The sequence below is a fragment of the Triplophysa rosa genome, linkage group LG10 (assembly GCF_024868665.1).
Source record: "Triplophysa rosa linkage group LG10, Trosa_1v2, whole genome shotgun sequence".
Classification (NCBI taxonomy): Eukaryota; Metazoa; Chordata; class Actinopteri; order Cypriniformes; family Nemacheilidae; genus Triplophysa; species Triplophysa rosa.
Window position 1 is genome coordinate 21,366,082 of NC_079899.1, and position 23,953 is coordinate 21,390,034.

Sequence of the window (23,953 nt, forward strand, 5' to 3'; positions counted from 1 at the left end):
CTTGCCAATATAGTATATCTGATATATATATATATATACAACAAACTATTGGCTGATGTCTCCACCCTGATGTTTAAGTTACCATATGGTACAACTCTGCCACCCTTGCGTGTGGTTGGTTTTAGGATGGAAGTAATGTCTGTGGGGGGAAATGGCTGTAAAAGCTGCAAGTATTGTAAAAAATTATAAAAAATAAAGAGTGAATAAAATTAATAAAAAATAAAACGTCAATACAACAACAAAAAAGAGTGAACAAAATAAAGAGCGAATAAAACAATAAGACAGTGTAATAAATAAATATTTAAAAATATATAATAATAATAGTGAATCATTTGATCACCAGTGTTAACATTTAAGAAAGGAAGTATACAGACCTGCAATAATAGTATATTACTTGTCCAATAATTACTGATGGTCAATTTTAATACATTAACCCAGAATAAACTTGGTGTAATATTATAGTGAGATGAGCGCATTATAGGTGCATGTCAATCACTGAATCAAATACTCAGAACATGACACCAGAAAAAAAGACTAACCTTCGCTGCGATCTGTCACAAAGATCGATTTATGTGGTGCCGTTTCTCTCTCTCTCTGAACAGATTCTAACCAACCTGACCCGCCTGTCATTCATAAAAGAGACGTACTTAAAGATTATACTTCAGCACTGTGGAGAGCAGTATCTTGAAGTGGAACGAAATCGCCTCTTGTTCAGACTAGCCATCCGCACATTGAAATGCAACACGGACACTAAAATCATTCATGAAAAATCAATGTACTGCATCTTTCCAATGAGGAGCGCTCATCTCACTCAGCCTCCGACGGGGCACTTCGGTCCCGTGAGCCGCTGCACAAGAAAATTATATTACAGCTGACGGTAAAGTAATTTAATTGCGCTGTTGCCATGACAACACAGGGATCTGTTTAGGCCTAATTTGCTGGCGACTGCCAATTGCGTCCCAAGAGACCCGAAACATCATTCTTGACCATTATTTCCAACTTCAAAGAAAGTTTCTGAAAAACGCTTTCCAAAACCGCCACAACATGAACTCGTTTTTAACCATTATCAGTACACAAATTTTTGCATTGCTATTTCACAAACATAAATCTGGCATCATAAAGTTATGTACTGAGCTTAAAAAAAGAAATACAACATTTTCTTTTAAAGTGACTTGATGCAACATGTCATTCACACATGAAATGCAAAATAATTGTAACCATGCAGTGAACGTACACCAGCGGCAGATGTGTTTCAACCTCATGTCAAAATACCAGATGTACAGTATGGATTTCAATGTCTTGCCCGCATGGGAAACAAACCTGTAACAGTTTGTTCTCTAAACGCTTGTATAAAAACATTGGCTTTGACATTAACCTCAAAGTCCACAGCCCATGCACAAGCCAGCCAAAGAAGAATACACAAGATACACGGAAGCGTTTTTTTATGTCAGCATCGCGCATACAAAAGGCAACTGCTGAATTAATAGTGAAAAGCTCAATGGAAAATCCATGTTAGAGAATGAAGCAAGAAAAATACAAAACGTACTATGAATTCATTCAAAGCTACAAAGTATCACAACAATTCATTCAATGCTAAAATAAAATCTATATCTATCTGGTATGGTCATATATTAATTTTTTAATATTGTATTTTATATTTACATTAGTCATTTAGCAGACGCTTTTATCCAAAGCGACTTGCAAGTTGGCTAAACTATGGAAGCAACTGGGTCAACATTAGGACAACAAAAAGCATAAGTGCAATAAAACATGTCTCACAAAGCCTACTACAGCGTACAGAGCTAAGTTTATATATACAGTATAGATAGATAGATAGATAGATAGATAGATAGATAGATAGATAGATAGATAGATAGATAGATAGATAGATAGATAGATAGATAGATAGATAGATAGATAGATAGATAGATAGATAGATAGATAGATAGATAGATAGATAGATAGATAGATAGATAGAGTAGAAAAGATATAGAAGTCATAAATGATCGGTCAGGTGCTGACAAAAGAGATGTGTTTTCAGCCGATTCTTAAAGATGGCCACAGAATCTGCTGATCTTGTAGCAGCAGGCAGATCATTCCACAAATGTGGAACCGATCCAGAGAAGGTTCGTTATATATTGTGTATATATGTGATGCCTATTATGATTCTCTGTGACACCTTGTGAACATGGCACAAATTCACTTTCCATATAGAAATAACATAAATACACTTAAAAATGTGTAAAATTGCTACAATTGTGTATATTTACAGTATGCCTTCAAAAAAAAATCACACTACTTCTAAGTTCCTTTACAGGTGGTATGTTTCTATCAAGAACAGCTGCCTGCCTATGTAGTCAGATGACTAGATTTTGAAACAAAGCTATAATAACATCCGTTCAGACACAGATTTTTGTATTTCTCTAGCTAACGGTGGTAAATATGATCTATAGCTGTCAGTCCAGATGACAGTCAAAAGGCAGATCACAGAGAGAGGGTTAAAGCTACAGATAATTAGGCATGATGCTCCGATCAGAGCCCAAATACCATCTGCCCGTCTAAATCAACATTCGTTTGGCAGCCTGGTTATAAATCCGTTGATAAACGCAGGCATACATGCAGTTTGTATTTAAAACTGTGATTTCCATCTGCATATGCAAGCGATCGGTCGCCGGGGCCTGAATAAATTAACGTCCTCCCATATCTGCCATGTGTTACGTTATTCTATAAACGGCTATATTCATTTACATCCCGCCATGAGTGACATAACAAAGCGACTACTTTGACAAAGAACAAGGCTTCGTTCCCTCGTCAGCCGTCCTAACATCTGACTAATAACCGCATGTTTGAGTGCCAAGAGAGATCCTCTATTCAACACGCAGACGAGGACCGTCCTGATGTTACAAGCCGGGCGAATGCCAAGCTGTCATTTTTCCGTACGGTTGATTGGGAGAGATGTGTTAAAACAAGCGCCGAGCTCATTTAAAGTGGGTGAAGAACGAGTAATGAGTCTATTCATGCTGGTGATAAATCGCTCGCTGAGTCAGTCAGCCACAAACACGAGAAAACTTTGGGAACAACTTGACGGACTTGAGTTGTATAAGTCGCATTCAAATAAAGAAATTGGATTAAAGTAGACTTTCGGTTTCTGAAGAGAACCCACATCTAATGAATAAAGCTAGTTAGTCGAGTCTTTATCACTATTGGTCTCCAAATATGGATTTGGTAACTCCTTCAATGCAAGTCTATGGGACTTTCCAACTCATTTTGTTATCCTGTAGCAAGTCAACAGGCACACCTCTTCTCAACAAACCGTATGACCTGAGGTATAAGTCGTGACCAATTATCCACAAAACTTTAAAACCTAGAGTAAAGGAGTAGTTCACATCCATGACTCAAAGGATGTCAAATAATTCAAGCACGTGAGCGTAAAAGCAAACCTGCTGATGAACTAGCTGTCAATGGTGTAGAAACAACTGCAGTTTCTTACAAGAGTCGCTTTGTTGCTTGAGGGTAAAGAAGCATAAAAATGACGAAAGAAATACTACACCGTGCTAAACTCAAAACAAACGCTCGGTAATACGAATGCTTTGACAGGAACATCAACAAAACAATTGGCAAGCCTCCCTTAAGACCCCTATTTCCTTACACACCACGCACTTAATAACCATCACAGCCATAAATACGGCTTTAAAAAAGAAACTTAAAAACGTGTGCACCTACATTTCATTCAAAGCTTGATGTGGGTTTCTCTCACCTCTTGTGTCAAAGTCTTTTCTTGCCTCTAGTCAGAAGGGCATTCATTTGTAATCTCATATCACGGTCCCCATTTCTCCGAAGCGCTCCAAATGACAAGGTTCAGAAAGCGTAAACACCCCACAGCCTACGTCAAACTCGTGGCAAGCCTTAACTCATCTGCCTGAAGTGTTTACCTGTAAGAATTCTCAGAGGGTGTGGCCTACGCAAACTCTGCCCTGATTCAGATCCAAATGTCATGGCCTACTAACCTGACTACCGAGGCCCCGCCCCCGGTTGGAGCTGATTAGATGACGGTTTGAGACTTGCTTCTTGCCAAGTTATGTCACTAGGCAAAGCAAAAAAAAACACTCCCGGCATTTTCTTTAGGGAGGTAATACAAACACGTGTTCAATACCTGCATGAAGCTCTAAAAAACAAGTCCAGTCTTAAAGCTTCCAACAAAAGTCATGTGCTGTCAATACTCGGGGAATGAGGAAGAGGTCAAAGGTTGCGTTCTCTTCGCCGCCGAGGCAGTAAATAGCAGCACTCAGCCTGTTTTCAAAGCACTTCTCTTATCGCCGCACGACAGAGTAGCAGCAGGTAGAGATTTCACACACCTCAGAGCGCAAACCATGTCGAACTCAAAAGGCTCGTCTAAGCAGCCACAAAACAACAACTCGGAGTTCAAATAGCCTCAATTACGCACGAAACAATCAAAGGGCTTTAATCTTCGTTTGGAAAAAAAACATAAAAAGTTGTATTGGGCCTATTTATCCTGGTTGAAAACACAGCTTTTAATTACAGCGCGTCTGTGAAGCAGTATTGTTTCGCCCAGAGCCAGATATTGAGCAAGAGTTTCCACAGCATAACACAGTTATCATGGGCTGGTACTTGCGGAAATGATTTACAACCACTCTTTTGATGAATCTACCCAAGAGTATTTAATCAAAGCCAAAACTTTGTGCACAAACAGTCTGTGAATAATCTGAAATGCAGTTCCACATAATTGACTCGTTGTTTGAGAGCATACCTGAAGGAAAAACATGAAAAATCATTAGTACTCTCCTGACTTTGGTTGCACCTAACCGCTCGTGAAAGATGAGCTCTGTTAACAGCAATAGTAAAACGGCTCTATTAAACGGTTCTATCAACAATAAAAAAGCATTAAAGGCAGGGTGGGTGATCCTGTCCAGAAACATTTTTCGTCATGTTGGTTGGAAATCTCTTTACATCCTGATAGCAATCAAGAAGTATAGTGGTCAAATAATATTTTTATAATTATATATCATCTGTGAATGGTGTAGAACCAAAAAACGTTTGTGACTGGTCATGTGTACATTTTCAGCTGACGTATTTTGCATACCACTGCGCACCCTGTTCACGCAGACATCATACGTCATCATAGACGCTCACGTCCGCTGTGTCAATGTAGGGAGAATGGTGGACAATCAACAATAATCAAACTTTCCTGCGGAACCGACAACAAGTACATCTACAAAACGAAAGTCAGTTTTTGAAAAGCGGTGACGAAAAAACATCTGGATCATGAAAGAGGAAAAACTCGAATAGACATCGATTCAGCTTTTACACGATGGAGACAGCTCCGGCAGGCAAAGGGTCTGAAAGACGATACCATGGTTGCTCTCTTTCTTTTGGACAGGTATGTACATACTTGAAGAAGAATTAAATGGATTTAGTTTGTAATTCGTTACGTGGATTTACGAAATACACTCATGTGTTTGGAGGAGGCATGGCTTTGGACGGCGAATCGCATAGAGGGTGGGATTATAATTTCAGTGCTAGCAGGCTAAAGTTAGCACCTTTCCAAATCAACCACCCCACCTTTAATAGAACCAACCATCATAAAAATCATCCTCGGTTTCTCAGAGAGAATACAGAGGTGATACAAGGAGGGTCAGATCACTGACCAGGTGATTTGAAGGGATAGTTACCCTAAAAATAAAAATTGTCATCATTTATTTACATTCTTAAAGCTAAAAACTTCTGTGGAACACAGAAGGAAATATTTTGAGAAATCTGTCAGTGGTTTAGTGTCGATAAAATGGAAGTCAAAGGGTTCCAATGTCGTTTGGTTACCAACATTCTTCAAAAAATGCACACAGGTTTAAAACCACATGAGGGTGAATAAATATAGAATTTTTTGACATTTCTTCCTTAACAAAAAGACTAATGAGACAACTCCTAAAATGTGAAAATTCTTTTAGGCTATAAAATGAATGACTCTGTTGCCTGAGCAAATGTGAGCCTATACTTTAAAGACATTCTTCACATGTCTTTTCAGAGGTGATGCGCAGAATTACTGGGGTCTGTTTCTTAAGCAAAAGACTCTATTAGCTCTTGATCTGATCTCATTGCAGTCTAAGAGAGAAGCGAGGTTTTTCCTTCGCTAGGTCTGCCTTGAAAGTGTGTAATGTCTTCTCCCCCCAACCCCTGAGCACAGCCTCGTTTTACCCTCCGTGAAGGAGGTGAGAGCAGACAACATTCTAAGTGAACACATCTGGGATATTAATGAAGGTCTGGCAGAAAAGAGTCTCCTTTCCCCTGGATGCATGTCTCTTGTCTCCTAAGCCTTCAATTCCACTCTCTGCAACATAAATAAGGTACAAAACAACTCATTGAAAATTACATGTTTGTCTCTTTCATACAACAGCACTAGGGTAAATTCTGTTATTTCAGAACCAAATTATCCTGGTCGAATTCGAGCACAGAAAGCTAGGATTTTCTTTCCATGATTTTCTAAAATTGGTTTATCTCATACTGCCCAATAAGCAGATTACCGTGAATGTTCTACCTAGTAGCTGAGAGCTCATTAAAGGCGAAACAAAGACTTGCGTGTGTCAAAAACGGCATATATTTTCCCCACAGAGGTCATTAGGCTAGATTATCACTCTTCTGCAGATACAGACTCCACTTCCTGCTCTGTTTGGCTTCAGTCAGGCTGCTGCGGCAACTGTGTCACCACGGTTACTCCGAGGCACACGGGCGTCCGTTTCCCTGGTAACGAGAGGATGGGTAGGATGGAGTGACACAGGATGCTGTGTTAATTCTCTCACCCGTGAACCCCAGAGGATCACCGCTATTTCTCATCATCTCCAGTCTAAGACCCCATTAAAACTACGCATTTTTACTCCACGTTGGCATATTACCAACATGTTTTCATTTTTTGTCCATCATTTCTTATTAAACACCTGAGGAACAAAGAAAGGTACAAATGGAATGAGAGCCGAGAAATAAATGCTGTAATGGATCTCCATAAAAGCACAACTCTGCATCACTGTGGATTTATATCCATAATGTAATCACATTTCATGGACCTTAATCACGTCTACCAACCCCCCCTCATGGCGTAAAGCAGTTTCCGTCGCTAAATAGAGAAAGGTTAAGAACTGGGGTCATGCTGTCTACGAACAGCAAGCATTGGAATTTTCGGTCATTTACAGCCTCCTTTGTGTTTCTATTCAATTCCTAAAGCGTAATTGGACCAGAAAGAGGCATTTAAAATATCCAAAACTATCCAAAGTGCACTGTTGGAAAACCTTTATTAAATAACAGACCAGCATACCGAGCACACCAACAAAATTTAGCAATCTGGAGATGATCAACCAAAGCTAAAAAACAGCGTGAATTTTTTTCTCCGATTTTGTAAAGTTTGTAATAAATTTTCTTCAATTTAACTGTCGTCCATTTGCTGCCATCATTTATCATCGCTGTTCATCTGAAAACCTTGTATCTCCATATTATGTATAAATCTTCATTATTGGTCACCCTTTATGTTTGTTACTGGGTTTTGCAAAAATCTAACCATTAAAACGCATTAAAAAGTGCTTGTATTTGATCATTTAAAAAATGCAGTGTTTTTTCCATTTCCTAAAAAAACTACAGATTTGGACATACGAGGTTTCATAAGGACAGCAACGATTTATGAGAGAGAGAGAGAGAGAGAGAGAGAGAGAGAGAGAGAGAGAGAGAGAAGAGCGAGGGGGTTTAAAGATGTGTAATTGTGAGCATCCCACAGATTCTGTTTAACTTGCATTTAACCTGGAAATTTTGACACCATGAGGAACCCTGCTATCTAGACACCGCCAGACATCAACAACTTTAAAACCCATATCAGGTGACCACTAAACCGAGCTACAGTACAGCAAGACTGCAATTTATTTTCATATTTTGAATTAAACCTTGAAACTTTGCATCAACACTTCTGATCTTTAACCATTAAAAAGCCACCAACCAGGACAGACTTGCTTGGGGCCAGAGTAGACAAATAGTGATAAAACACAACGGTTGCAATTCACAAACCGGTACAGATGAAGCGCATGCAATTCCCTGTGAATCTGACAGAGGTGTTGTGATGATGCATACGACCCGCTACAACACGGAGCACCGTTTTATCGCCCCGCAAATCAAATGGACCCGGGTACCACTATGCTTTTAAACTGCCCACACACACCTCTGCACACCCTGACATTCTAATTCTCAGAATTCTGCTCCCACAGGTCTCTATCTTCTCTGCGATGCTTCCCAGATGGCAGCCGGGCCGGGCTGACGTTTAACATTTCACAGAAGGTCAGTGAGCATGGTGTGATTTGAAATCCAGCAGCTTTATCTCTATTGTAGAAGCCGGCCATCTCTCCATGAATGCCACTGCCCTGCTGGGGCTCAGCTAATACAGCAAAGCAACCAGGCATGAGACTACAGGCTAATCTAATCCCAACGACAGAGGCGCTAGCGGAGAAAAAATGTCTGCATAACGCTCGAACACATGTACGGACATATCTCAACAAGAAAACGCAGGAGGATGATGGGTAACTGTATCCCAGTCACCTTGTTCAACCTGAGGCTGCGTCATGATGGAGTAAGTCCCAGTTGTTGGGAGAGTAGGCTCAGGGCCTGAGGAGAACACCCAAGAGAGGGGAAATTGAATTTATCTGTGCATCTGTGACAAGGGAAACCCAGTTAGCAGCTGAGTCCGTGGATGTGAGGCCTTGGGGGGAGAGGGCATTTAATGAAAATTAAGACATGGCACACCAGAACCTCTCAGTTCAGCTGATCAGACAGCAGCAGTCAGATACGAAGTTGACAAAGGCCTAAAATATACAATTAAAAAATGAATGTCATAGAGAAACCTTTTTGAACCTATGCCTCTTCATGTAATATATATACACAGTATATATATATTTTTTTAGTGACCCCTAATTTTTAAGATGGGGCCCCCCAAAAATGAAATTCTGGCTTCGACACTGCTATCAAGCAATTGTCTTTCCTTCACAATAATCATGCACATTACTAAAGCAAACATTATTTGATTTCATTTCATTTCGACTAACTTCCACGAAGAAAGTTACAACATTTTGTAGAAAACCATCTAAATGACCTAAAAACCCCTGGTAATGTACCACAAACCTTGTGGTATTCCTTACTCCACAAACGTATTCCTATGTTCCACTTCTGAAGTTCTGCACTAAACCACTGGAGAACCTTCACTGTTAAGAATATATGTGCTGCAGGAAAAGGTTTAGAAACTTCTTCCCGTTCACTCAGCCGGTTCTAACAGGCTCCTAATGAAGGTGCGCCTCACGGGAACTTTCAGTTGTAGTTTTTCCCATTTCTTTTTCCTCGATCCCATAAGGAGCAAGGGATCGTGGTATGGCTGCTTTAAGTTTAATAGCCCCGTTAAACGGGCACAAACGTCTCTGTGCGCCACCCGTTTCATTAGTAAACAGCACTCGAGACGGCATTGCCGCTCGCTACAATAACACGTGACAATGCAATTAATGGAGTTACATGCGGGCGGTGCCGCGGTCTCGGGTGCGCTGGGAAGATTATAATTGTTCCAGTCTGGCTGCCTTTGGGAGCCTGTAGCGGGAGCACTTATTACCAGACAGAGAGAGAGAGAGAGAGAGAGAGAGAGAGAGAGAGAGAGAGACAGAGAGAGAGAGAGAAGACAGCAAGCTATAAACATACAGTAGACGTAAGCTCGGATCCAAAAGTTAGTGAGCTGCCTTGCTGTCTTTATAGGCAACATGGCACTCCATGACTTGCAACTGATTTCAATGAATTCATAATTTTATGATAATGTTATTTCAAAACTGTATGACTTTCTTTCTTCCGCAGAGCACAAAAGAAGATATTTTAAAGGATGTTGGTAACCGAACAACATTGTACCCCATTGACTTTCATTGTATGGACACAAAACCACAGAGACATTTCTCAAAATATCTTCTTCTTTTGCTGTCCACAGAAGAAAGAAAATCATATAGGTTTGAAATGACACGAGAGTGAGTAAAAGATGAACAAATATTAATTTTATTTTTAAAATACAGTTTGAGCATTTGATTAAATACAACTTCATTTACGTCATTTATTCGATTTCTTTCGCCCCTGTTTTAGATTTACTTTATCCACCGAGCTTGTCATAATGCATTCTGGGATTTAGCTAAAATGATAAAACTACCTCAGGAGGCAGCATAGTTAAAATTCCTTGCTTTTGGAACAGCCTCGGTGTCTGGAGCGCATCCCTGATGTCTTAAAATGCTGCCTCTGTCGGCAGCTCCCTGGGTTTTGGAACAGAGCAACAGACTTTAGGACAAACAGCGTCCGCTGTCCTCATTTACTACTGGAAGGGGAAGACAGCACGCAAACCGCTCATTCTTAAATTAAGCTATATTCGCCCCCAACCGCAAGCATTTCGGAGCGTACTCCCTTTGATCTATGTCTTCCAGAGGAGTCAATAAAAGGTATACGCCGGCGCTTTTATGAGCCCTGCAGATATATATTAGAGAGGTCTTACTGATTCAAAGCACAGCCGTAAACACAATGGCGGTCCTGGCTCAGTGATACGCCTCTCTTAGCGGAGAGCGAATGTGATGTTATCAGGGCAAGCAGTGGACTGAGAGAGAACAAGGTGATGTTAAAGTCCTCTGAGAAAGAAAGAGAGAGGTCTCTCAACCACTCCTCTCTCAGTATATCACAGTTCAGTGCCGAACACGGCTCTGCCCGTGAAGCAGATTCCTGACTTTCCGCTGAAATCCTGCTAGATGAGGTTGTAAAGCAGTCTTAATCTTTAATCACAGAGGCTGGATCAGAAACATTCATTCACGCACCAACGATAATGCCGTCTCCTGTACCTCGGGATCCACCTCTAATCACCCAGCATCCCCCTCTACAATGACAAACGGGGACATAAACATAAAACACACACACAGTGCTGTTGGCACACTTGTTTATATGCGCTAACAACACACAAACACATTTGTGTCAACACACTTTCCAGAATACACACAAATACCTACAGACACACACTAACGTTTCCAACTTGCTTGCTTGATGTAAATGAATATATGTATACATATATAATAGGGGTGTCAGTGTAATAGTGATATTAAAAACCTTGATTATCGAATTTATGGTTATTCTACGCCACTAAATGATAATATCGTAAACAACACAGCACCTGCTTTTAACTTTTGCCTTAACAAACTCTCTCTCTAATCCTTACACTCGAATTTTAAGTGTGATCGGTTGGCCATAAAAGGAGAAAACACACAATAAACCAAATTTAAGAAGAATTGACTGATAGTATTATTTGTCCATAAAAAACAAATAGATACCGTGATAATACAGCGACAGCGAATTTGTTTGGCCATGATAACCGTGAAGTGAAAATCTGATGTGACAGCCCTATATATACATATCTAAATAAAAGTGTACATACAGGTGTAGATGGCACATTTCATTTATTTAGCTTCAAATGTATATGAACCTACAGTGTGAAAATAAACTCTGAAAAACAAACAGTTTACATTTCTATATGAGATCATAACAGCTCAGAAAATACTGAAAATGCTCTTTAAAACATCGTAAAACACGTTTCTGCCATCACACTAGCATGAAAACACAAATACAGGCAGAGAACAGTATACAGCCAGCAGACAGACAACTTGCTCTTTTTGTTGTATTTTGTTTTGTAAAAATAAACATTGTCATCATTTTCACCCTCATGTCATTGAAAGCCTGTAAGACTTTCTTCTGTGTAAAACAACAGAAGATATTTTGAGAAATGTCACAGTGGTTTTGTGTCCATACAATGCAAGTCAATGGGGGTCAGTGTTGTTTGGTTACCAACAGTCTCATATAAACAATCAAAAATATCTTCTTTTGTGTTCTGCTGAAGAAAGTAAAAGTCCGTTTTTAGGTGAACTACCCCTTGAAGGAGCTATTGACAGGGAACATAAACACAGAAACCTGTCTGTATTAACACACCTGCATCACATAAACACACACACAAGCATACAATAATCTACATATACGCTACAATATTTATGTAAAATTCATTTTAATTACTACACACTAATCCTAACGGTGAACATGGGAACAAAATGTAATTTATTAAATGAGGACACCCACCAAAGTCCCCATATGGGGGTAATGTCATATTTAACGGCTACGCACACACACACACACACCCATCCGAATATGTCCCCGAGGTCAACTGTGGTCAGCGAGATAAGCTATCATTCATCATAGTGTCAGGCTGTGCTCCTTCATTAAGCTTACAGTACAGTTAAAACCAGAGGACCAGCTTCCATATCACTGCTACACAAAAATGCCAACGATGGCAGAGAGAACACGTGAAGAACAATCTTAAGATCTCCCGTTCATTTGACCTGCTTTCCTCCCATACACCACATCCCCACATTCAAACACATCTCATAAAACAAGAGTTATTATGTTGTTAAATAGCCTTGACAAAGAGGTCGCTCTGTTTGTTTATGTGTGGGATGTGTGTTTTGGACCAACTTAATAAAAATGTCTTCACAAATATAGATAAACCTTTAAAAATTTTAAAATGCACTTGGTATCATAAACTAACAATGAACAACCACTATCTGTGGCCTACTGTGCATGGTTTATCAGTGAAAGATAATGTTTGTTTTTTCACAAATTGTGATGAACCATGCACAATAACACCAAGGATACTTATTAAAAAAGAAACGGGGTCCATTTTGATTTCACATCAGGTTTAGAAGTCTGGGATCTAAAATGTGTGTGGGAGCGTGTTTGCTGTCCGATCTGTAATCAGACTCTAAAGTAAAAGCGCTGCTTCATGTGAATTAATGTCTGAGCATCGCTGCTCATCTGTAAAGGATGCAGCCCTTAATGAGGTGAGTAAAACAGCTGCTCTCTGCACCACTAAATTTAGGCAGTCAAATCACACACGTACACACACGCGCATAAACACGCAACCGCTCGCGTGCTGCCGATGCTGGCGCAGCATAATTAAAATATTATTCATTGCATTTGATTTGCAGATAAGGTTAAATGGTTGCAAATTATTTATTCCTCAATTAAACAGCACATGTGCAAAGGTGAACACTATTAAATTGTAAATACTTGTGTCAACAGTTTTTTTTCCACCCTTTTTAACACTGTAGCATTATTAAATGGAAATTGCGCCTGTGGCAGAAGCTAAAATTCGACCCAGGTGAAAACGCGAGTGAACCCAGCTGTCATTTGCAAAAACACGAGTGTTCAATGGATGCAGGAATGGTGAAAAACAGCTGCTTTGTAATGCAGAGACATGATACTGATGATTCAAAGCACAACTGAAGCCTTTGTCTGTGGATTATAACGGAAAACAAACAGGCCATGTTACCCGTAGCCGTGTGCACAGATACGTATTTGTTTAAACTGAAGGAAGAACTGAGACTTTGGAGGTGGGGAATCTGATCTGATGGGGGGGGCAATAAAGGAATGTTCATTTAACATTCATTTAACTTTTATTTAAAAGTTTTTCTTATAATGTAACTGTTTAAGCCCTTCACGAAACAAATTTATGAGGAGAGAGACAGAAATATGAAGGACAACAGGATCCACAGCGGGTGCTCGTTCCCCAGGGTCCTTGCTCCTGTTCTAATTCTAGCACGGCGACCAAGAGCTATCCTCGAACCCGAGTGGGAGATCAGCAAACACGCCCTCGTCTTCTCATTCAGAGTTTGATCATCTGCAAACACATCTTACAGACCGCCTAATATGAGGGAGTCAGGTGTTTCTACCTTCTGCCAAAGCTTTGGTGAGAAAACGGTGCCATAAGATCTCGCAATATTCCTCTGCCACAGTTGCCTAGCAACGGCAAAGCTTGGGGTCCAAAGCTGATGGTCGAGGCAGGATTTATCATCGCTGACGACTTTTATTCGATCTAGACAGATTAACGGCCCTGCGAAGAACGCACCCTCGAACCCCCCTCCCGACACGCGGGCCATACGCACACGCCGTAAACAGATGTGGAATGTGGAATTGGCATGAGAAGAAAAGACAACTACAAGTGATACCTTGCTCTCTTTCTCTCTCTAAGGGTTTGCTTAAGATCGTATGCAGTTGGCACCGGGTACGGCTGGTTTGAATTGATGAGAGCTCTGGTCTTGGCGTGTTGTGATGAGCTGTTGGGAGACTAATTGCGAAGTGTAATCTGCTCTGATTAGCGGGAGATGAGCGGGCAGGTGTACGCGCACACGTGTCCGCCCGGTCCGACGCAGCTGCGTCCTGATCGCCTGCCAGATAAACAAAAGGCATGAGGCCGGGGCCACGACAACACACAATCCCGTCACTATCCTGTGCTAATTAACCAGCAACACACCTATTACACGTAACCGCCTGCCATATGTTTCCATCACGAGGACTTCTCGTCTCCGCAACCATCCCGGGAGCACAATTCCAAAGCGATTCGGAAGCGGCAATGACAAACTATTTAAGAGTGTACCCTGGACTGGGGCGGAACATACGTCTTGTTTAGATTTCTGTAGCGTTGTCCTGGGCCAGGGAAGGCACAGGAAAACACACGGCGTGCTTGAGTCAGCAGGAATCCGGGGCTGGCGCATTAAGTTATCACGCCTCGCTGGCCCTGCCCACAGCTGACACAGGCAATTAGAGCTGAGGTTAATATCGCGCAGCCACGGACCAAAAAACTGCTTATCTCCCCATCCCATCGCTTGGAATAAGGAACACCAGGTCCTCCTGAATTAGTGCTTGGGCAGCATATGGAACGGCTGAGGGCGAACGTTCTGCAGTCGGTCCTTGCGGTAACCTTGAGGTAAAAACCACTGTTACCGCTTCATGGTTTTACAGGCTAGCAGGTTAAGGCTATAAACCGAAAGAGGCCACACTGATGTTCACCGTGCTCTGGTTGACTTAATCTCTTTGTCAGATGACGATTTATACATGTCATTCCATTACCACGCCGTAAACTGTCCCCAGTGAAACGTTGCCCTGTTAATCAGCCCCTCGCAAACAGAATTACATTTCCAATTGAATTTGTTTCGGCCTAGAAAAATATGACCAATCGTCAGGACTGTGTGAAAAACGGCGTGGAAGAGCAGTTTTCTTTGATAACCGAGTTAAAACAATACAAAGCATAAGGAAACGCTTTCACGTGTTTGCAGACAGAGAATAAATCCACATACTAAACAAACAGCGGCTGGCCAGAGGTCTGTCTCTTCATTGTGCTTTGTTTTGCCTTTGGTGTGTTGTCGGAATCTTAAGACCTGGCTTTTTCACTTATCTTAGACAAACACTGGCGAGACTATCGCAAGCCCAAAGTTTGTTCTTGTTGATAATGTCATGGCAACGCAGGAAAAGGCAAACCGGCACTCCTGAATGGACTCAAACACACTAGCAACACTAATAACATCTTTGAAGCAAAATAATTTTGTGGGACACAATAACCATTTTAAACCCAATCAATTTTTTACTTGTCAACTGTAAAGAGCATAATTCTGTCACATCTATACGAACAGTGTTGCTAGCTATTATTTTATATGACGACAAATCATCTGTACAGCTTCCGAAACAATGCAAATTCTAAAAAGCGCTATTGAAATAATCTCGAATTTAATCTGCATGCAGGACAAAACGCCTTTCTTCAAGCTCTTCGCTAAAGATCTATAGAGAAAATCTGTCTGGGGTCATTAGCTGGGTTTCAAAGTCACCTTCTCCTCTGACAGAGAGCGTTTGACAGGTGCAGCCGAAGCAAAGTTTGCCGCAGGAGAGACAAACGATACCGTCCTGATTAGATCGTCCACCTCAGAAGATGCTGATGCACCAAGACTCTGAAAGAAGAGGAGGAGCGGATAAAGAATTACAGGAAGTGCAAAACAGAAGAGCTGTCAACTGGGCTGCGTTTTGTCGCCACACTGAGGGACAGTGGCACGTTTTTCTCCCCCTCGCGCTGCTGCTATGGTCTGGTGCGCATCACCCTCTGTGCGATGTGTCAGTCACCGGACCCGTGTTCACACGGCTGTCAGAATCCGTGCCGACCTGACAGGATGCGTTACCACCACATCAAAAAAATCTGACAATTGATCAAACGAGCAGCTCTTGTCCGCCGAAGCGATAATCGCACTTGTTAAACTAAAGAAAGCGCGCTCTCCCAGAGCTCTCCAAGTCCTTTCCCAATCAAGACCCGATCCGGCGTAAATCAAACAACGCGCGGGGTAATTCGAGGGGTTAGGCTCATCAGCGCCGGCCCTTTCTCCGAGTCATTAATGAGGGCTCAGGCCGGGCTCAGGGGTTCCCTTAAGTCACCGACACTCCTATAAGCCCTCTTCATCTGATGAGCTCCTTCATAAAATCCGAGGAGCCGGGACGTCGCTTTAGAAGCGGTCCCCCCTCCTTTCCAGGCTAAATGAACAGTTATTGAATGAAAACAGGTCAAGTGGACTGGGGGCACTCCGCTAAGTAAAGCTAAAGAGAAAAGTGTTATTGCAGAGAGGCGAGCGGAGAGCGTGAAAGCAGAGGCGGACAGACGGTTGCTTTAAGAAGTAGTGTCAGTGGTGAATGAGACTATTTTCACATTAAAACGCTGAATGCAGAGCAGCTTTAAGGGAGCCACCAGCAAGAATTCACACTTTCTGAGAAAATAAAGATAGTTGACAAAACCCCTCAATGTTCGGTGTGATAAAACACCTGTTTCATGCTTTGGTGCGAGAAGTAAATCGATGCGGACTCGGCGCCTGAATGTCAACAATGTTCGGAATGTGTTTTGACATTAAGAGGTGTCAGTCATTCACAGAAGAGACATTCTGTCTCGTGATTGGGCGCAGGGTGTATCTGCGTGAAAGAAAGTGCATGATTCCACCCAGAGTGTGCTGAAAATGAAGCAGAGAGCATCCCCGCTGAACGAGAGCCCCGTAAAATACAGTTGTTTATATGCTCAACGGCGGGGCTGTGCCCTCCCTGACAGAACAAAAATGAAAGCAATATCAATGAAATATGACACTGATGATAGACCCGGAGAGGAGATGGAAATGACTTGATTCTCTCGAGTTTTCCAAATGAGATCCGGCCTGTGAGGATGTGTTCAAGCTGAACTCTGGGATGGTTTGCGCTTGTCAGGTTTCTCAAACAATCAGGGCATCAGCTCCGCTGGGAGTTCTCAGAAATGAGCAAAAAACGTGGCGGGTATATAAGAAGCCAGTAGCAGACGTGCATTGCTGTTAATAAACTGCCTGTAAGGACGCCACACAACAAATGTCAAAAAATATCGAATTCATCGGATTGAAACAGTCGACGGTGTTTTGTTTTGCTACAGTGGCTGAATTGTTGTCTGTGAAAGCTGACCTAGGGTATCTGCATGACACGTCCCTGTGTCCTTGAGTGTCTGTCCCTCGCTGCAAGTAGGAATAAACCACATCCACTGGCTGCACAGCCACAGTTTTAAATGCCCTTGATGTCTGCAGAATAGAGGACAATAGGATCAGTATGAGCAATGCAAGCTCTCTTAACAACTGATCCACCAGTCTCAGAATCATGGCCCTCCACACACACAAACATACGCACACACACATACACACACACACACACACATGTTGGGTTTCCATGTTTTATGGGGACATTCCATAGACGCAATGGTTTTTATACTGTACAAACTGTGTATCATATTCCCTACCCCTAACCCACCCCCTAAACCTAACAATCACACACAACCGTCTGCTCTTTTAGATTTTCAAAAAAGTTAATTCTGTATGATTTATAAGCTTGTTTCCTCATGGGGACAAAAAATGTCCCCACAAGGACAAGGATTTTGGATATTGCCATCTTTGTGGGGACATTTTGTCCCCATACCGTAGGGTTTACCCTTCCCACACACACAGAGATACACACACAAGCACACACACACACACACACACAAGCAAACACACGCACACAAGCAAGCACACGCGCACACACACACAAAGATACACACACACACAAGCAAACACACGCACACACACAAAGATACACACACACACAAGCAAACACACGCGCGCACACACACACAAGCAAACACACACACAAGCAAACACACACACAAGCAAACACACACACACAAGCAAGCACATGCACACAAGCAAACACACGCACACAAGCAAGCACACGCGCGCACTCACACACACACACAAACATACGCACACACACATACACACACACACACACACATGTTGGGTTTCCATGTTTTATGGGGACATTCCATAGACGCAATGGTTTTTATACTGTACAAACTGTGTATCATATTCCCTACCCCTAACCCACCCCCTAAACCTAACAATCACACACAACCGTCTGCTCTTTTAGATTTTCAAAAAAGTTAATTCTGTATGATTTATAAGCTTGTTTCCTCATGGGGACAAAAAATGTCCCCACAAGGACAAGGATTTTGGATATTGCCATCTTTGTGGGGACATTTTGTCCCCATACCGTAGGGTTTACCCTTCCCACACACACAGAGATACACACACAAGCACACACACACACACACACACAAGCAAACACACGCACACAAGCAAGCACACGCGCGCACTCACACACACACACAAAGATACACACACAAGCACACGCACACAAGCAAACACACACACACACAAGCAAGCACACACACACACAAGCAAACACATGCACACAAGCAAGCACACGCACACAAAAGCAAGAACAAACGTGCACACAAAAGCAAGCACACGCTCATACACACACAAGCAAGAACACGCAGACACACAAACTCACGCAAGCACACACACTCTAAAAGGGGACTTGCCAAGAAACTTTGTTAGCATTAATGAACTGTTCTATCAAGCTCTTCATTCAAGTCAGAGAAGTAATTTAATATAAATCAACTGAACATCTGTAGATTTACAGTGAATCAGATTCAAATTACAATTTGAATAAGGACGCATTTCTGAATAGAGACCCGCATTTATCGGAGTACTTATTTATCTTATGGCATTTGTCTATTATTTTATGAACAGCTTTTCTTTGTTTCAACTGTACAACTAATTGATCTGATACAAGCCTTTTAAGTTGTTATGAGTGGCTATCAGGTATCACTTGTTCCTGCAACACAAATGGCTCCAAAATTCAATACAATTTCAACAACAAAAAAAACACATTCAATCAAGTTCTTTACCAGAAGCCTGAACATTTTGGGGCACAATCTTCCATCTCTTGCAGCATGAGGTCTTTTGACCCAGTTGTGAACTTAAGTGTCAATACAGATCTGGAGCATGTTATTATTTGATCGGCAGCGGTCAGCTGGGGATATAATTCCAGTGAATTCAGTGTCGGCCGTGCACTCACACTGGACTTAAGTGGCCGGCCATTTGGGCAGCAGTTACACTTCTTATTTTTCTCTGCTGGAGACTCGAGTTTTTACATCAAATTTACGGTTATTTTTTCCCTCTCGTGCAAGCACGCAAAGACGGCGTAGGAGGGTGGCCAAGGGTCAAATGAAGGGTATGAACAGAAGAGCTAGCAAAAATAATTAACTATTAGATTCAATTTGATAAAAGTTAATTGTGGATTAAAATGCATGTCTTTGTAGCTCTTCCCCGTTCAGACAGAGCTTCACAACTCACCAGCAAGCAGTAAATGTGCTTCCCAAAGGAACTGAAGCCAAAAGTCTATCATTCATTAAGTTGCCACCATCATCACATGCATTCCAGACACTTAATCACTAGGATAGAGATAAAATAAAAAGCTGAAGGTCACCAGGGAAAGAGAGCGATAGAGGAGAGATACGGTGGGGTGAAGATGTATGGGCTCATTTTGATTGAAGACGTGACGCTTTCAGTCACACGCGACAGAACACCCGATGAGGAGATGCGTTTTGACTGGGGACCTTTATCACAGACTCGAACGCTTTCGCAACCCTAGAGAATTCGGCCGTATCGGATTGAAAACATTTAATAGGAATTTTTGAATCGACCCATTTCTTTATTCACTTGAAAATAAGCGACAGCAGAGCGTTAAGCGAAACTCGCCGTGACACAAATTCTACCCATCATGCATATTTCCTATTCTTCCCCATCAGGTGTTTTTTGCCTGTCTGGTCGTCTGATGTTTTGACATTTCTCTCTGCCTCGTCGAGCGCTCGCTTCTGATTTGCCGTGCTGTTTAATGTTCATGAGGGGCGGCGCGAACTCGGTCCGTTGACAAGCCACTGGCTGTTGTTACAAGATTTCAGACAGACAAAAGAGACGAGACGCACCGCGGAGAAGCCCCACACTCCATTGCTTCAAAATAAAAAGCGCCTTGACCTCCTTCACAGGCCAACTTCACCTCTCAACTGTGACGGACGGACAGGGCCCCGGTCTCGTCCCGCGGCCAAGCGTGCTCAAATAATACAGGCTATCTGCGCGCCCCGGGACACTGAGAAACTTCTGAAGCTTAATCTCCCGAAATGCGAATGCGCCAAATGAAAGATGGAGTTTAAAGGGGCACTCGAGTCTCAACGCTTAACAGACAGCCTTAAACCCTCTTCTAAGACTCAAAAAAGACGGCACTGACAACCAAATCAGAAATATAATTGTTGAATTCTGGCCAGTACGGCATTTGAATATGAAAGAAACCCGAAGGGTGTCTGCTGTATGGCGGGGCGTACAGTTTTGCTCGAGGATATTAGATCTTTCAAGAGGCAAGATCTCAGCTTTGTTCGCACGCCACGATGACAACGGCGGCACGTAGCGACTGAGGAAAAATTGTCAAGGCAACATGTATCGAATTTCACAAAGTTCCAGAGCAAAGCGATTTCCCTCCCCTCTCCAAATCTCCCGCCGAAGACAAAACAAGCCATCCGTGACGCATCCTCTTACTTTAAAGAAAACAACTGGCTGACACGTTTCCTGCCAACAGGACCTTTCCTAAGATAACACGACACAACCGTCAACAGGAAGCCTTTTCACCGCCGGCTCTGCTTTCCCTCTGCACATTACACGAAACAGCTCCTCTCCGCTCAACCCCGGCCCCCACAGCCTACCCTCCAACTGTTGAGGAAAACTTGACAGAGACGCTCGCTTAAAACAGAGCCGATCGAAGAAAAAAAAGAGAGAGAGCACTGGACACAAAAGTGTGGGCCGCCTTGTGAGTCAGAGCCGAGGCGAAACGACTGAGGGAAAGACCTTCAAATGCTCTTGGTCTTTACACCGCCCAACAATACTCCTGAAATCAATTAACGTCCAGCTGGAGGTATCAGCATTACACACAGCCTGCCATTACATCACATTCACATCACACAAATGGCTCCCGCAAGCATCGGCGGGAAGGATGGGGGGGACGCGCAAAACAGCACATGCCCTCCAGGCGTGGGTCAATGCTTTACATTTGATAAAAGGCTTGTACGCTCACCTGCCAACAGTCTCTGGAAGTTTACACGAGTGAAGGGTGTGAGTAACATTTTGAAATGTTATTGACATGCAAAGTCTGTAAAAAGAGAAGCAAAGCGCGTGTTAAGTGCAGAGTATGTTTGAAGAGCTGCGAGAGATGGAAACCTGAGGCTGAGGCTATAAGCTTTGAGCAGCTGCTAATAGGAAAACTGGCAGGAGAGAGTGAGAGAGAGAGAGAGCGAGCTGACGCTTTCTGCATTCTGCTGTGATGACATGCAGGCTTTTTCCTTTTTTTTTAGCAAGGGGGCTTATCTTTGTCTCTATGGTAACTGTGTCTCTGGGTGGTTATTAGAAACCCTGAACTTCCTGTGCATCTGCAGGATCAGCCAATCACGTGCTGTGTTTTCATAGGCGGAGATAGCTCGTGCTATAGGCAGGGAGGAGCGACCGCATGAGGGGGCCATGGAAACAGAGGGTCGGGGGAAAACTGCTGTCGGTGGGGGGAAGAGCAATGTAAACTTACACGACTGTACGACACGCCAATTCACATAAACCAACAAATAACATTGTACAGCATGTATTTACAGAACCATAAATATGAAACCAAAGTTATGAATTTTAGATCTCATATTTCCAGCAAAACGGTCTCTGTGCCAAGGCTTTTCCAAAGAGACACGGCTATCAAGGCATTGAATTTGAATTTTAGATGAAAATGGAAAGTCGTGTGGAAAACACACGCTCAGCATGTCAGATTCCAAGAAAAAACTTGCTGTGGCACTGTGGTAAAGAGACTTTCAGACAGACAACCGCAGAAATCTCGGTGCTCAGCAAAACAGTTTAGTTACCATAGTCCAGATTTGTGACCCAGTCAGTGAAAACCCAGCTAAAGTCATTTTTAGGTGATTTCCTGTTTTCCACATAAAATGATGCTACATGATATAAAGAACATATAATCTTGTTATCTTTAAGATTGACTGAGTAAGACCATGTCAAAAACTGAAATCATAGTAAAATGAATAGTTGAAATCGAACTTTGATGCTCATTATCTCAGAAGTAGATTCTCAGATTTTAACCTGCTTTTCACAGACTGCTTTCAGATTAAATCCCAATAAATCCATTTCCCAACACATTACACACTTTGATTTAAAAGCAGAGTGCGTACAAGCTTAGAACTTCATTCTTGTGAATGCCAAAGAACGGAGAGAATACAAGACTACAGTTGCGAAGCAAAACGCTGATATAGACAGACAACAGAGTGCGCATTCAGAGCAGGACTTTCAGCTGTTGCGTGCATTGAAAAGACACTGGAACTGGAGAGCTGCGATTTATCAGATTGCAAAAACAAAGGCTTAATTTCCCCATTTTGCAGTCTCACGTAAATTCCAATAAAAGTAAGGAACTGGCATTATTTCAGTCCTACAGCATATTTAAATTGTTGTATTAAATATCCCAGGCAAACACATAGACGCACAGGCAATGACCAACTGCACAGCTTTCCAATACAACCTTTGTCTCTTTAGCTTAAGCATTAAAAATCATTCGGAGCGATGTAACTCACTTCTGCAATTCGTTCTCTCTTAAGCTCTCCCCCGCTGCCCAGTGGTTCAGCTCCGCGCCTTGTTTTCCACCCAGCGAGCGCATTTAAACTTCTTTATTTACCACTGCATTTGTTGACAAGTCTCGGAGCAAAGTTCCTCTCGCGGAACCCCGGGTGCTGAACTTGAGAACATCAAATACAAACAATCACAACAAGAACGGAGTGCCCTAGCCTGACATGGGCGAGATGTTTCTTCATCTAAGAACAAAAAAAAACCCAGAAAACAGGCTGCAGAGACCGAAGAAGACGCAAAAGTCACGCTGGGTGAGCAGACCTTCACACGCAGGGACGTCTAAACCAGGACTGTTTACAACTGCAGTGGTTTCCATTCCTCGGTGACAGGAGGGTGCCCTCTTTCCCGTCTCGGCTGTCACAATATTTCACCCGCTCTAAGTAGCACATGTCCCACACGTAACCAGACTCACCAGCCCTGTTCTCCCAGCTGCTTCTATACCAGCGGACGCTCCTGCCACGCCGGTTGACTCCTGACACAACAGAAAGCCGCTACAGATTACAGCAAGAATTAACAATCACACACAAACCTTATAATCCAGATCGTCTAGCGATTGGCTGCCTCCGCATGAGCTCCAGATTTTTAAATCCGACTGGTTAATCCCTCCATTTCTCTCAGATTCTCTCAGTGTTTCAGCAGTGACCACAGTGGGCTTGAGCACTCACTTTGCTTTTTTCTCTCTCTCTCTCCTGCCTCTTTCTCTCTCTCTCTCTTGCACTCTGTTCTGAGACCGCTCACTGAGCTCTGGAACTAAGAGAGCCTGCCGAGGAGGAAAACGCCTCACTGGGTCCTAGTGTCTCAGGCGTTAACTGAAAGCATGTCATTGTTCCGTGTGTAACCCTGGGCAACACTCCACAGACGGCTAATAACTCCCGCGCAGCACCAGATCCAGTGTGCTGCTATTTGACCCACAACTACACGACTGTATACAGATGGACGGAGAAGGAGTGCTGCTG

At 42.5% G+C, this 23,953-nt stretch overlaps 1 protein-coding gene across 4 annotated transcripts in view; it reads right to left on the minus strand.

Annotated features, from left to right (window-relative positions):
- The window catches only part of foxn3 (forkhead box N3), a 77,865-nt gene extending 54,125 nt beyond the window's left edge, over positions 1 to 23,740 (minus strand). Inside the window, exon 1 of one of the 4 annotated variants that reach the window (XM_057343637.1) lies at positions 23,527 to 23,740. The gene's annotated coding sequence lies outside the window, so the exon portion shown is untranslated. Of the gene's footprint in view, positions 1 to 3,723; positions 3,909 to 22,945; positions 23,458 to 23,526 lie in introns of those variants that run through there. The other 3 variants (XM_057343639.1, XM_057343638.1, XM_057343640.1) reach the window with 3 other exon arrangements.
- Positions 23,741 to 23,953: the final 213 nt, after the last annotated feature.